Source organism: Phacochoerus africanus, chromosome 15 (assembly GCF_016906955.1).
Source record: "Phacochoerus africanus isolate WHEZ1 chromosome 15, ROS_Pafr_v1, whole genome shotgun sequence".
In the NCBI taxonomy this organism is placed as follows: Eukaryota; Metazoa; Chordata; class Mammalia; order Artiodactyla; family Suidae; genus Phacochoerus; species Phacochoerus africanus.
The window spans coordinates 15,753,931-15,766,298 of record NC_062558.1 but is presented as its reverse complement, the minus strand read 5'-3'; the positions used below and the strand labels follow the sequence as shown (position 1 = coordinate 15,766,298).

General features: G+C 39.8%; 1 non-coding gene and 1 pseudogene across 1 annotated transcript; both read right to left on the bottom strand.

Moving 5' to 3' along the window:
• Window positions 1-9,264: 9,264 nt before the first annotated feature.
• On the bottom strand, window positions 9,265-9,371 carry LOC125117160 (U6 spliceosomal RNA). The gene has a single exon (XR_007132518.1). It is a non-coding gene; the product is annotated as a U6 spliceosomal RNA (small nuclear RNA).
• Window positions 9,372-11,037: 1,666 nt separating this feature from the next.
• On the bottom strand, window positions 11,038-11,378 carry LOC125116545 (40S ribosomal protein S26-like; annotated as a pseudogene).
• Between the last annotated feature and the right edge of the window lie 990 nt (window positions 11,379-12,368).

Genomic DNA, 12,368 nt, shown 5'->3' with positions numbered 1-12,368 from the left:
AACTAGATGGTGAGAATTCCCATCTACTGGGATTACCTTGTAACACAAATTTAAAGTAAGATTGGAAAAAAATACATGGGTGTGGTATTTTTGAAAAAGAGTGTTTGTAAATTTTATATTTTATAGTAAACAGGACATTATGTATAGTATATTTGAAAATCAAAAAAGTGCTCTTTAGTAAAAAAGATGTTTATGACATTTGGGGAAACGGGACTATTGACAGTATAGGATAATTTTAAGAAATTACATTCTTGTTAGATGTGCTAATGTAAATGTGTTTATGTAAAAGTGTCTTAGAGTTAAATTAGGAAGTTTATACGCATATGTCTAGAATTACCTTTAAGATGCTCATTCAAAAAAGGAGTTCTCTTGTGGCAGAGTGGATTAAGGACCTGGTGTTGTTACTGTGGCATAGGCGGCAGCTGCAGCTCCAATTGGACCCTTTGCCTGGGAACTTCCATATGCCACAGGTGCGGCCCTAAAAATAAATAAATAAATAAATAATAAATAAATAAGTAAATAAATAAGTAAATGTGGTGGCGTGGATTCAATCCCTGGATGGGAATTTTCCAAAATTATGTTAAGATGAGCCTTGGGTACCTGGTTTTTGCTTGCTCATTTTGCTATTTTCTCTATTCATGTATTTGAAATGTTTCATAACTCTTTTAAAAGATAAAATATGTATGAAATTTTTAAAAAGTGCTCTTTACCCAGTAGGCAAATCCCCCACTCCTCCCTGTTTTTTTTTTTTTTTTTTTTTGATATACCTTTCTCAGCTTCTGTGATCATTAATCATCTAATTTCATTTACACTGACTCTGCAATTCTATCTTTAATGTAACTTGTGTAATTAAAAACAATTCTTAGCTAAAATTAATTAATCTGAAACAAACCATCACTCATGTAATTTTGTGAAAGCATTTATAGGTGTTATTTAGTTTGTTGTCCAAAGTTCTCTTAAAATAAAAAGAAAATGAATTAACAGTCAAATTAAAAGGGATTATTTTTTCTGAATGCAATTGCAGGTATTGGGTATTTACTCAGAGGCGGGTGTCCCACAAAGGCTAAATGCACAACCTCTGGAATCCAGCTCCACCACCTACTGGCTGTGTGACCTTGGGCAACTGACTTAACTTCTCTGAACTCAGCTTCTTCATCAGTATAATGAAGATGATGATAGTAACTATTTCATAAAGTTGTTGTGAAGACTGTACCAAGTTAAATAAATAGAAGTCATGTGTTTAGGCCAGTTACTGGCACATAGCAAATGTTACATACACGCTATTGTCACTAAGCACTGTACATGCATAATTGCATTTATTATTCACAACCAAACGGTGAGGTAGTTATTATTGTGGCCATTTTACAGATGAGGAAAACAGGTTTGGGGAGGTTAGGGAATTTGGCTAAGGTCACTTATCTAGAAAATTGAAGGAGGTGGCTTTGACTCAATGTATGGCTGATTCCTGAGTGGTACTTCTTTTCATTTATTTTAAATTAAACTTTTTATCTTTGAGATAATAGTAGTTGAGCAGTACTTTTTGCTGGGATTGAATAGTGATTTTTTTTTCCTGTTTAGGGCCACACCTGTGGCATATGAAAGTTCCCAGGCTAGGGGTCAAATTGGAGCTGCAGCTGCAGGCCTTCACCACAGCCACAGCAATGCCAGATTCCAGCCACATCTGTGACCTACACTGCAGCTCACAGCAATGCTGGAACCTTAACCCACTGAGTGGGGCCAGGGATCAAACCTGAATCTTCATGGATACTAGTGACATTTGGGGAAATGGGACTATTGACATGAGCTGAGCCACATGGGAACTCCTAGAAACTTTTAAAATATGTGTTAGCCATATTTTGTAAATTATTGGGGTTTTTTAAGGCAGTCAATTTAATAGCCTTTATAAATTAAGGTGGAAAAACATTCATCAGGGAATCTGTTTTTGGTTCTGAGAGTTAGAATATGTAACAGAGGACCAGATTTAAAACCGTCTAGGATCCCTGACTTGAATTCAGGAGAACTTGCCCTCCCCTCATGTGGGCTGATGTGAATGATCGCTGTGGGCATTTGCAAAGCGACTCCTTAAGTTTTCCTTAAGGCTGGGGCTTGAGGAGACGCGAGAGCTCCTCCCCAGCCAGGCCTCCCTCCTCCCCTCCCTCTCTCCTCTCCTCCTCCCATACCGTCTCTAAGCCAGACTTAGAATTCCTTGAAAACAGGAAATGAAGAATGGGAGTAGGGCAGGGAGGAACTGCCTGGCATGGGATCTTCTTCCTCAGTTTGGAGCGTCTGCATGTGTAGGTACAGAGTCCCTTGAGTCCTGGCTAAGGTTGGGGGTGGGAGAAGCCGGGGTGGAGATTGGGACAGAAGAGGGCGGAGCCAGGAACACAGGTTGCAGAGGCTCGCTCCTGACCACCCCTCTTACCACGGGCACTCTGCTCTTGAAATATTGGTGAAGATCAGCGATGCTTTAGAACCTCACAGTCGAAATCATTTGAAGGAAAAAACTAGGAGGGCTGGGTATAGCATTTGCTAATACTTTGAAATTTGCAATGTGTGCCTCTGTCATCTTGGATCAAGAACACTAACAAATAGTGTATGTTAGGCTATGGACTCTGGACTGGCCATCTTTATGACAGAGGTCTATGAACAGACACCTTTATTTCAATGGGGACAACTAGGCTAACTTTAGATTGAAAAAAAAAAAAAAGTACTCAAGTTATTGCCCTTGACCTGGAACTGTCTTATATTTATGAACTGGCTTTCTCCAGATGACTTAAAAATAATAAGTTAAGTGCTTTATAATGTATTGAGTACATTTCATGAACATTCTTTCATTGATCTGGGAACACGCAGGAACTTCTGGAGCTTTATCTGATCAGAGCAGCCCTCTACCCTTGCATTTGCTCTGACTCACAAAAGCCATAAATAATTGAAGTTAGGCAAGTGTCTTTTTCCAGATACCCCTTAAAATGTTGCCGTTTGTTTTATTGTATTTTCAAATATATTTAGACATATCTAGAGAACTCGATTAGACTCTTCAACTGAATACTGACACTGAAGCTGTCTTTTAAGGATGTCAAGTTTTGTGTAAATATGCTAGAGCTTGCTTTCCCTCTACTTTGGAATTGAGTTTTCATTTAAATGAAGCAGAAGTAGGTAAACTAGCTCTCACCTGTCACTGGGTACTGGGGAGATGGCAGTCAGGACTTCACCAGACAGCAGGAAAGGTATCCCTTGTGTTAAAGAGGTAGACGTGAGAGCAGGGACAAGGGGAGTGGACGCTTATAGGCACAGCTGAAATTTTATATGTTACATCCTGCTATCCAGCTTGGGTAAATCGGAAGGTATAGTCAGTTCCACTTAACTAACATTACCGCTCCCACTTGGAGTGAGCATCTGGCACCTGGTGGTGAGGATTTGAAAAAATGAAAAAATGAGCCCTGCCTTTAAACAACCTACTCCCTGGGGGCTGTGAGTAGAGCAGGTAGGCTGCACTGGCACAGAGGGGGAGATTCTGTGAGGATGGGGGTGGCGGATTTTTTTTTTTCCCCAACAGAAAGAGCAAAGCATGTGAAAAATACTTGACTTCGTTGACATTTTGAGTCTCTGAAGAGAGATGAAGCCAAAATGGAAAAGTGCAACTGTGTTGTGTTCTAATCCAAAAGGAAGAACTCATTTGTATACTGAGGCTTTATAATCAATTTGGCGTCTAGTGTGCATGTTGGCCAAAGAAAGAACTGCTGGAATTAGAATTCGTCCTTCCAAAGCCAGATTATGGAAAATTCCGAGAAAATACAAAAAAGTCCCACAACTAGAAATCAAGATAAAGCAATATTATTGGAAATATTTGTGAGGCTTGCAGTAATAAAGTTCTGCTTTACAACTAAAATTGGTGACTCTTACGAGTACTAATTTGAAAAGAAAGATGGCCATCTTTTTAGTTGAATGAGTAAGTGAATCTAAGCTTATGTCGTCTGCCCCCTGTCCAGGAACATCTTACTGCTTTCCTTACTGGCTCCTTAGGAACACTTCAAATTTGGATGTAGGAAATCCTAATAGGATAGTTTTAAAATGAGCTAATTATTAATCCAAACAAATGACATTCTTCAGCTTTGAAGCATTTTCTTTTGCGATTGAATTGCTGCTGAGGATAACCTTGGAGGGAGATGTGACAAGTACCAGAAGACCAGAAAAACACAAACCACTTTTTTTCTTTTTTATGTCTTTTTAGGGCTGCACCTGAGACATATGGAGGTTCCTAAGCTAGGGGGTTGCATCGGAGCTGTAGCTGCTGGCCTACAGCACAGCCACAGCAATGTGGGATCCGAGCTGTGTCTGCAACCTACACCACAGCGCATTGGCAATGCCAGATCCTTAACCAGGGAGGCCAGGGATTGAACCTGAGTCCTCATGGATACTAGTCAGATTCATTTCCACTAAGCCACAACGGTAACTCCAAAAGGCTGGTTTTTTTCAAAGACAAGATGAGGATGAGGGAGTGAGGCTAGGGAAGAGTTAGCATGGTATTTCCAGAATCGTAGTGGGATGACTTTGAGGTCCATCTCCCCAGCACACTTTTATGCTGGACCATTGTGCCAATTATTTTTGAGCTTTTAGGGAGGCAAGACAGTTACCACGAACTAGGAGCCAGCCTGAGTTCCACAGAATTCCTCATGTCAAAATAACCTCATAGAATTTCCAGACCCAACAATCAGGTAGGCAACACAGTTCTAGATTTGAGAAAGGCATGTGAGGTAGAAGTGTGATTTAATAACTTTTTTTTTTAAGTTGTTTTGCAAATTTTTCGAATTTCATTCTGTTTCACCGAATACACAACTACATTAGAAATGGCAAATATATTTGCGAGTGGTAGCATACCATAGACTTTAGTTCTCTCTCACTCTCTTCCATTTTAATGACTTACATTCCCAATAAAATGCGTGAGGTAAATGGCACACATCAACTATTTTTTGGAAACAAATTATCCGTTTTTGTTTTCTAATAAACAACCAACTCCAAATTTGCCTTTGCAGACTAAAGATAGGATAAATCTACTCCCAATGAATATATGGTTGTACCTACATCTGGTGAAATAGCGTTGGACCCTATGAAACACTGAGTTTATTTATTCTTTGAAAGTGGAAAAAAAAATCCCAATGAGCTGTGGCGGTAAATACTATAAGTCCGTCGATTATAAGTACAATTATGTGCAGAGGTATACTCTGTCCATTGTACTAGTAAGCGGCAGTGTTATGCCTATGATTTATAGGTGAGTTCACTTGGTAGGGTTTTTTTTTATTATTATTTCTTCTTTGTTTTATTAAACTTGGTAGAATTTTTATTTTTTTTATTTTTATTTTTTTTTGTCTTTTTGCCATTTCTTGGGCCACTCCCATGGCATGTGGAGGTTCCAAGGCTAGGGGTCGAATCAGAGCTGTAGCTGCCAGCCTACACCAGAGCCACAGCAACGCAGAATCCGAGCTGCGTCTGCGACCTACACCACAGCTCACGGCAATGCCAGATGGTTAACCCACTGAGCCAGGGCAGGGATTGAACCCGCAACCTCATGGTTCCTAATCAGATTCGTTAACCACTGTGCCACGACGGGACCCCCAAACTTGGTAGAATTTTTAAAGTACTCTTTATTTTGGAAGAATGTCAAACTTAGATGTCCAAAAATAGGACAAGGGACTGTTTTTTTTTTTTCCCCAAAACCATTGGCGAGTAAGTCAACACACTGCCCCATCATCCATGACGATTTGGGTCAATAAGTGAGGACATTTCTCCCCATAAGTACAGTATAACCATCATATTGAAAAGGTAACAGGGCCAAGTGGACTCTGATGTAAACTATGGTTTGGGTTGATAATGATGAGTTAATGTAGGTTCACAAAGGTAACAAACATAGCCTCTGGTTGACAGTGAGGGAAGCTATACCTGTTTGGGAACATAGGGTATAAGGGAAAACTCTGGACTTTTGCCTTTTTTTTTTTTTTTTTTTTTTTTGCTATGGACCTAAAACTGCTCTAAAAGACAAAATTTATTTTATTTTATTTTATTTTATTTATTTATTTATTTGTCTTTTGTCTTTCAGGGCCGCACCCAAGGCATATGGAGGTTCCTAGACTAGGGGTCTAATCAGAGCTATACCTGCCTACACCACAGCCCAGCAACGCCAGATCTGAGCCCCATTTATGACCTACACCATAGCTCACGGCAATGCTGGATCCTTAACCCACTTATCGAGGCCAGTGGGAATTGATCTTCGTAGTTGGATTTGTTTCTGCTGCACCAAGACAGGAACTGCAAAAATTTATTTTTTAAGGGTAAACTAAAAAAAGCTCTTTTCCTTGTCTTCCTCTCTCTTTAAGAATGACTGAAGGAGTTCCCATCGTGGCTCAGTGGTTAACGAATCTGACTAGGAACCATGAGGTTGTGGGTTCCATCCCTGACCTCGATCAGTGAGTCAAGGATCTGGCATTGCTGTGAGCTGTGGTGTAGGTCACAGACAAGGCTTGGATCTGGCGTTGCTGTGGCGTAGGCCAGTGGCTACAGCTCCGATTAGATCCCTAGCCTGGGAACCTCCTTATGCTGTGGGTGCAGCCCTAGGGAAAAAAAAAAAGAATGACTGAAGAGTATGAAACCAATCCCCACCCCTGTTAGCACATGTCTGTGCTTCATTTGACTTTGCTCTTGAAGTTCTGCTTTGAATTCTCTGTCCTGACAAATGAACAGAGCCTATGTAATCACCGTGTCCAACCATCTTCCGGCTTTTTCTATAAAACTTCACCTACACCAACAAAGCAAAACTCTGCTTCTAAATCCTTGCTATATTCAGCAAGTCCAAATTAAGCCCACTGCTTTCCTGGTCCCTACCTGAATTTTTTGGCGAATTGATCTTAATAACTCAATAAAACATTAGAAATTTATTTAAGATATGGGTGGAGAGAGTTAAATCAATATTTGTGCAAAATCTGCTATAAAACTGTGTTTCACATGAATAGTCAGATGTTTGCATTTTTGAGCTTTTCCGGTGACTTTGGCTTGCACGATTCAAAATGAATGATTATGGCCTCTTGGAGGCTTTCACACTTGCACCTCCAGATCTTCAGACATTCTCTTTCCTGCCTGTCAGATCCTCTTGCTTTTCTCTCTTCCTCTTCTTTCCTAGAACCCACGACCCATTAGTGCATTAAAGGGCACAACCCCTTCTTGCCAATTATCTCAATGCTGTTGTCCACCTACTGGATCTATGACAGCAAATCTTTCCAGCTTCTCTATTTTCAAGTTCAGGCTGCCAGGTGCTATGACCGAAAATCATAAACTCTAACGACAAGACTTTGTGCTATACTTTCCTTTTCACTGTCAGAAGGTGACCTTTTACTTTTCCTGAAAGTGTGAAGTGGAATTTCCGCTATTCTTCTCCACATACCTGTGACTTGACTTCCTTCCTCCTTGCTTCCAGAGCATGCAAACAAAGTTGCTTCTTTGGCATAATTCTTTTGTTGTTTTTTGTTTGTTTGTTTGTTTGTTTTGTTTTGTTTTGTTTTGTTTTTTGCTTTTTAGGGCCACACCTGTGACATATGGAAGTTCCCAAGCTAGGGGTTGAATCAGAGCTACAGATGTCAGCCTACACCACAGCCACAGCAACGTGGGATCTGAGCCACATCTGGGAACTACACCACAGCTCACAGCAACGCCGGATCCTTAACCCACTGAGTGAAGGCCAGGGATTGAACCTACATCCTCATGGATATTAGTTGGGTTCACTACCGCTGAGCCACAAGGGGAACTCCCTCTTTGGCGTAATTCTATTCTCTTCATCTATACTTTGAAATCTAGTCATTTCCGTCTTCAGGGCAATGCTAGCTCACCATATATCTGCATTCTTTCTGCCTATTTTCAGGTCCTCGTTTCTCTACTAGCATCAATCCCATGAGAACATTTTCCATGTTCTTTTCTGTTGAATTAGAAAAAAAAATTGGCTGTCATGTTTAGTGTAATTTGATATTGGTTTATATTCATTATCTTTTTAAAATCATCTCTTCCCATTCATTCTTCAATCAATTAGAACTTGGCTTCCCCTTCAGTTATTTTTTTAAATAATTTTTTTATTTTCCCACTGTACAGCAAGGGGGTCAGGTTATCCTTACATGTATACATTACAATTACATTTTTTCCCCCACCCTTTCTTCTGTTGCAACATGAGTATCTAGACAAAGTTCTCAATGCTACTCAGCAGGATCTCCTTGTAAATCTCTTCTAAGTTGTGTTTGATAAGCCCAAGCTCCCAATCCCTCCCACTCCCTCCCCCTCCCATCAGGCAGCCACAAGTCTCTTCTCCAAGTCCATGATTTTCTCTTCTGAGGAGATGTTCATTTGTGCTGGATATTAGATTCCAGTTCTAAGTGATATCATATGGTATTTGTCTTTGTCTTTCTGGCTCATTTCACTCAGTATGAGATTCTCTAGCTCCATCCATGTTGCTGCAAATGGCATTATGTCATTCTTTTTTATGGCTGAGTAGTATTCCATTGTGTATATATACCACTTCTTCCGAATCCAATCCTCTGTCAGGGGACATTTGGGTTGTTTCCATGTCCTGGCTATTGTGAATAGTGCTGCAATGAACATGCGGGTGCACGTGTCTCTTTTAAGTAGAGTTTTGTCCGCATAGATGCCCAAGAGTGGGATTGCGGGGTCATATGGAAGTTCTATGTATAGATTTCTAAGGTATCTCCAAACTGTTCTCCATAGTGGCTGTACCAGTTTACATTCCCACCAACAGTGCAGGAGGGTTCCCTTTTCTCCACAGCTCCTCCAGCCCTTGTTATTTGTGGATTTATTAATATGGCCATTCTGACTGATGTGAGGTGGTATCTCATGGTAGTTTTGATTTGCATTTCTCTTATAATCAGCGATGTTGAGCATTTTTTCATGTGTTTGTTGGCCATCTGTATATCTTCTTTGGAGAAATGTCTATTCAGGTCTTTTGCCCATTTTTCCATCGATTGATTGGCTTTTTTGCTGTTGGGTTGTATAAGTTGTTTATATATTCTAGAGATTAAGCCCTTGTCGGTTGCATCATTTGAAACTATTTTCTCCCATTCTGTAAATTGCCTTTTTGTTTTCTTTTGGGTTTCCTTTGCTGTGCAAAAGCTTTTCAGTTTGATGAGGTCCCATGGGTTTATTTTTGCTCTAATTTCTATTGCTTTGGGAGACTGACCTGAGAAAATATTCATGATGTTGATGTCAGAGAGTGTTAAAAATATGGAACGCTTCACGAATTTGCGTGTCATCCTTGCGCAGGGGCCATGCTAATCTTCTCTGTATCGTTCCAATTTTAGTATATGTGCTGCCGAAGCGAGCACCCCTTCAGTTATTTTTTTACTGCCCGTCTTCCCCACTTCTGGAAGGGATGCACCATAAAGGTAGGGGTTTGGGTCTGTTTTGTCTTTGATGTATATCAACCTTTTCTTTGGAAAGAATTCCATCTCTTGGGACATAATCCACCCTCAATAAATATTTTTTGAATGAGCGAATGGATGGTGGACACCAGGCTAGGCACTGAGAGTGCAGATGGGGAACAGGAACATCTTAACTTTCCCTTTACGATGACAACAGTACCCAGAGCACACAGTCTGGGCACACACCCATAGTTTCCTCTTGATCATATTTGCTTCTTTGCCCCACCTGACTCTCTTTATCTCTTCCCTCTTGAAACATTTTCATGCCATGCATTTCCTGAGCTGGCGTGCTACACTTTTCTCTCTCTGATTTTTGAGCCTTTTCAGGGATCTTGGCAAGGTCTTCTTGTGTTAACCTGTTGACATCTACTTCTAAATGTTAATGCCTTCTCTTGTCTTCACACCTTATGCAGACCATGGTTGTACACATTCATTCCCTGGCATCAGTTTTATCTAAATGCAGGCCATCCTCAAATCTAAAGCCCCATTCTTGCACCTGAAATTCCATCTGTTTTCACCACTTGACCCTTCTCACCTCCAACAGGCTCTGGAGTCAGGTCCTGGGCCCAGGTGCCCTGTCTCCACTTCCCCAAGTCAGAGACCATGGTGACATCCTTACTCTTCCTTCATCTTTTCTTTCCTCTTCTAACTATGTTTCTTATCCAGTCTATTTCAACTCAGCAATATCTTCAGACTGATAGCAAAAGCAGTAGGTGTGTGGACAATTTCTCCTCACCCATAATCTTAAACTTACTCATGGCCATAGACATAATTGTACTGTATTATAATTGTCTGTTCATTGCCCCTTTCATACAAGAAAGTGTAAATTCTTTAATGGTAGGAATGTTCTCTGTTATATTCCTCGCACACATTCTGGCACAGTTAGTGTGCACTTAAAAACTTTTGTTGGAAGGATAAGAGATTCTAGATAAATTATAGTTTTAAATAATTTATGTCAGTATCTTTGAGTTTAATAGTATTGAGTACACAATAGCTGAACATATCTATGGGGGCAAACTTTTAAAGATTTATCTTGAGAGAGGAAATAGACAAGGCACTGTCGATTTGAGTCAATACTTTAATAAAAAAATTTTTTTAAATAAAAAAATAAAGAGCTTTCTCATGGTCTATATATATATAAAATATATAAATGTATAATTTGAATATAAACTATTAGTGTAATGCATTCAATATACAAGTTATAAAAACTTTATATAGAATCCTCAAATAAATACTATTTCTACTAAACAGGAAACTCCTTCCTTGTATGCACATGTACTTTAAACATTACCAGATAGAGAGGATGGCTGCTGACAGGTAGAAAAGTATGTTTAGAAGTAGGGGAAGGTTTCCTGAGGAGAGACTTGCTTTGCCAAGTAATGATTATTGGCACTGTGTCAGAAATGTAAAGAATCTGAGACAGTCAAACTGCAGCTTGGCCAAACGAATCTTAATATGCTGACATTAGAGTTTTTTAAATTTATTTTATTTATGTATTTTTTAAATATGGTCTCCATTTTCTTGTCTTTTGAAAGGATAGAATTCCTGCAGTCTCCAAGCACTCCGCTCCTTACATGGGCTTTGGTGGAGGTCATGGTGACGCACCCGCAGGTCTAAATCGGAGTGGAGGTGTTCTATCCTTTTGGGCTTCCCCAGAACGACTCCTGACTACCTTGCTGTGAATGGCACAACTCACGCCACAATGTAGTTTCACATACAGCTTGGGAAGCCCATAGGCATCGAAAATGCTCGCTTCGGAAATGTCCCTGACCTCCTCGTGTGACGAACTTCTTAACGGCCTTAGCCTTGGGCACCCACTGGGCGCAGTTGGTGCAGCGAATAGGCTGCACGTGGCCGCGGCTCTTTTTGGCACGGCCATTATTCCTTCTTTTCTTGGTCATCTTGGAAGCGAAGACGTGAGAGAGCGACATTAGAGTTGTTTAAATGCTCTAATGGCAGTTGTAATGTTCGAGAAAATATTTAATATGGCTTGATAACGTAAAACTAAATCATGACCCCTTTTGCAATCCAATTTTTTTAAGCGGAGTGGACTTCAATTTTTAGAGCAGCGTCAGGTTTATAGAAGCATTGAACAAAAAGTACAGAGTTCTCATGTAGCACAATAGTAAGAAATTATTTGCAGTCGGGGGTAAGTGAAGGATAGTTTAGCTAAGTTTCCCAGAGGAAAAGATTTCTAAGCCGAGTTCTGAGAGAATGAGGTTTTGCCAGAACAAGAGTCATCCATCTTCAGTTGCTTTATTTTGACAATTCCAGGAGCCATTTACACTAAATATATTTTATACATAGAGCCACTTGAAAACCACCCTTCTCCCGTCTACCCTTTATATGGTCTAGGATTGCAGTGGCAACGTAACCTGGGCACATGACCAATAGAAACAGGAAAGCACAATTTAAAAAATTTGCCGTGCAAATGCAAATCATGATATTATTGGCCCAATCTGCTTGTACTTTGACTTGTTTTTCGGTCACTGATGATAAATTTGTGACCAATACAGCTGGAATCCTTTAAGGGTGTTGTCAGAGACTGTAAAAGAAAGTCATCTGTCACACACTGAGGCTAAACATATGACCTTCAGTCCTGTGCCAGAATAAACTGTCAAATGGCTAAATGGTTGTTTGTTCAAATATAAATATATGCATATATATGCACAGTGGATGTCTGCAAATATTGCTGATTTTTTTTCTTTAGGCAAATTTCTACAGAATTACAAAATTCTGTAATTTCTGATAAAATTAACCCACCGATTAGCATTGTAGATTATTTGAAGTATTTTTTAAAAATTTATTTCCATGTCCCTGAGTATGTTTGGGATATCTGTAATTATGAAGGTCAACTGGATGATAACACTCATATAAATATTTGTTGGATGAAAGCCCGAG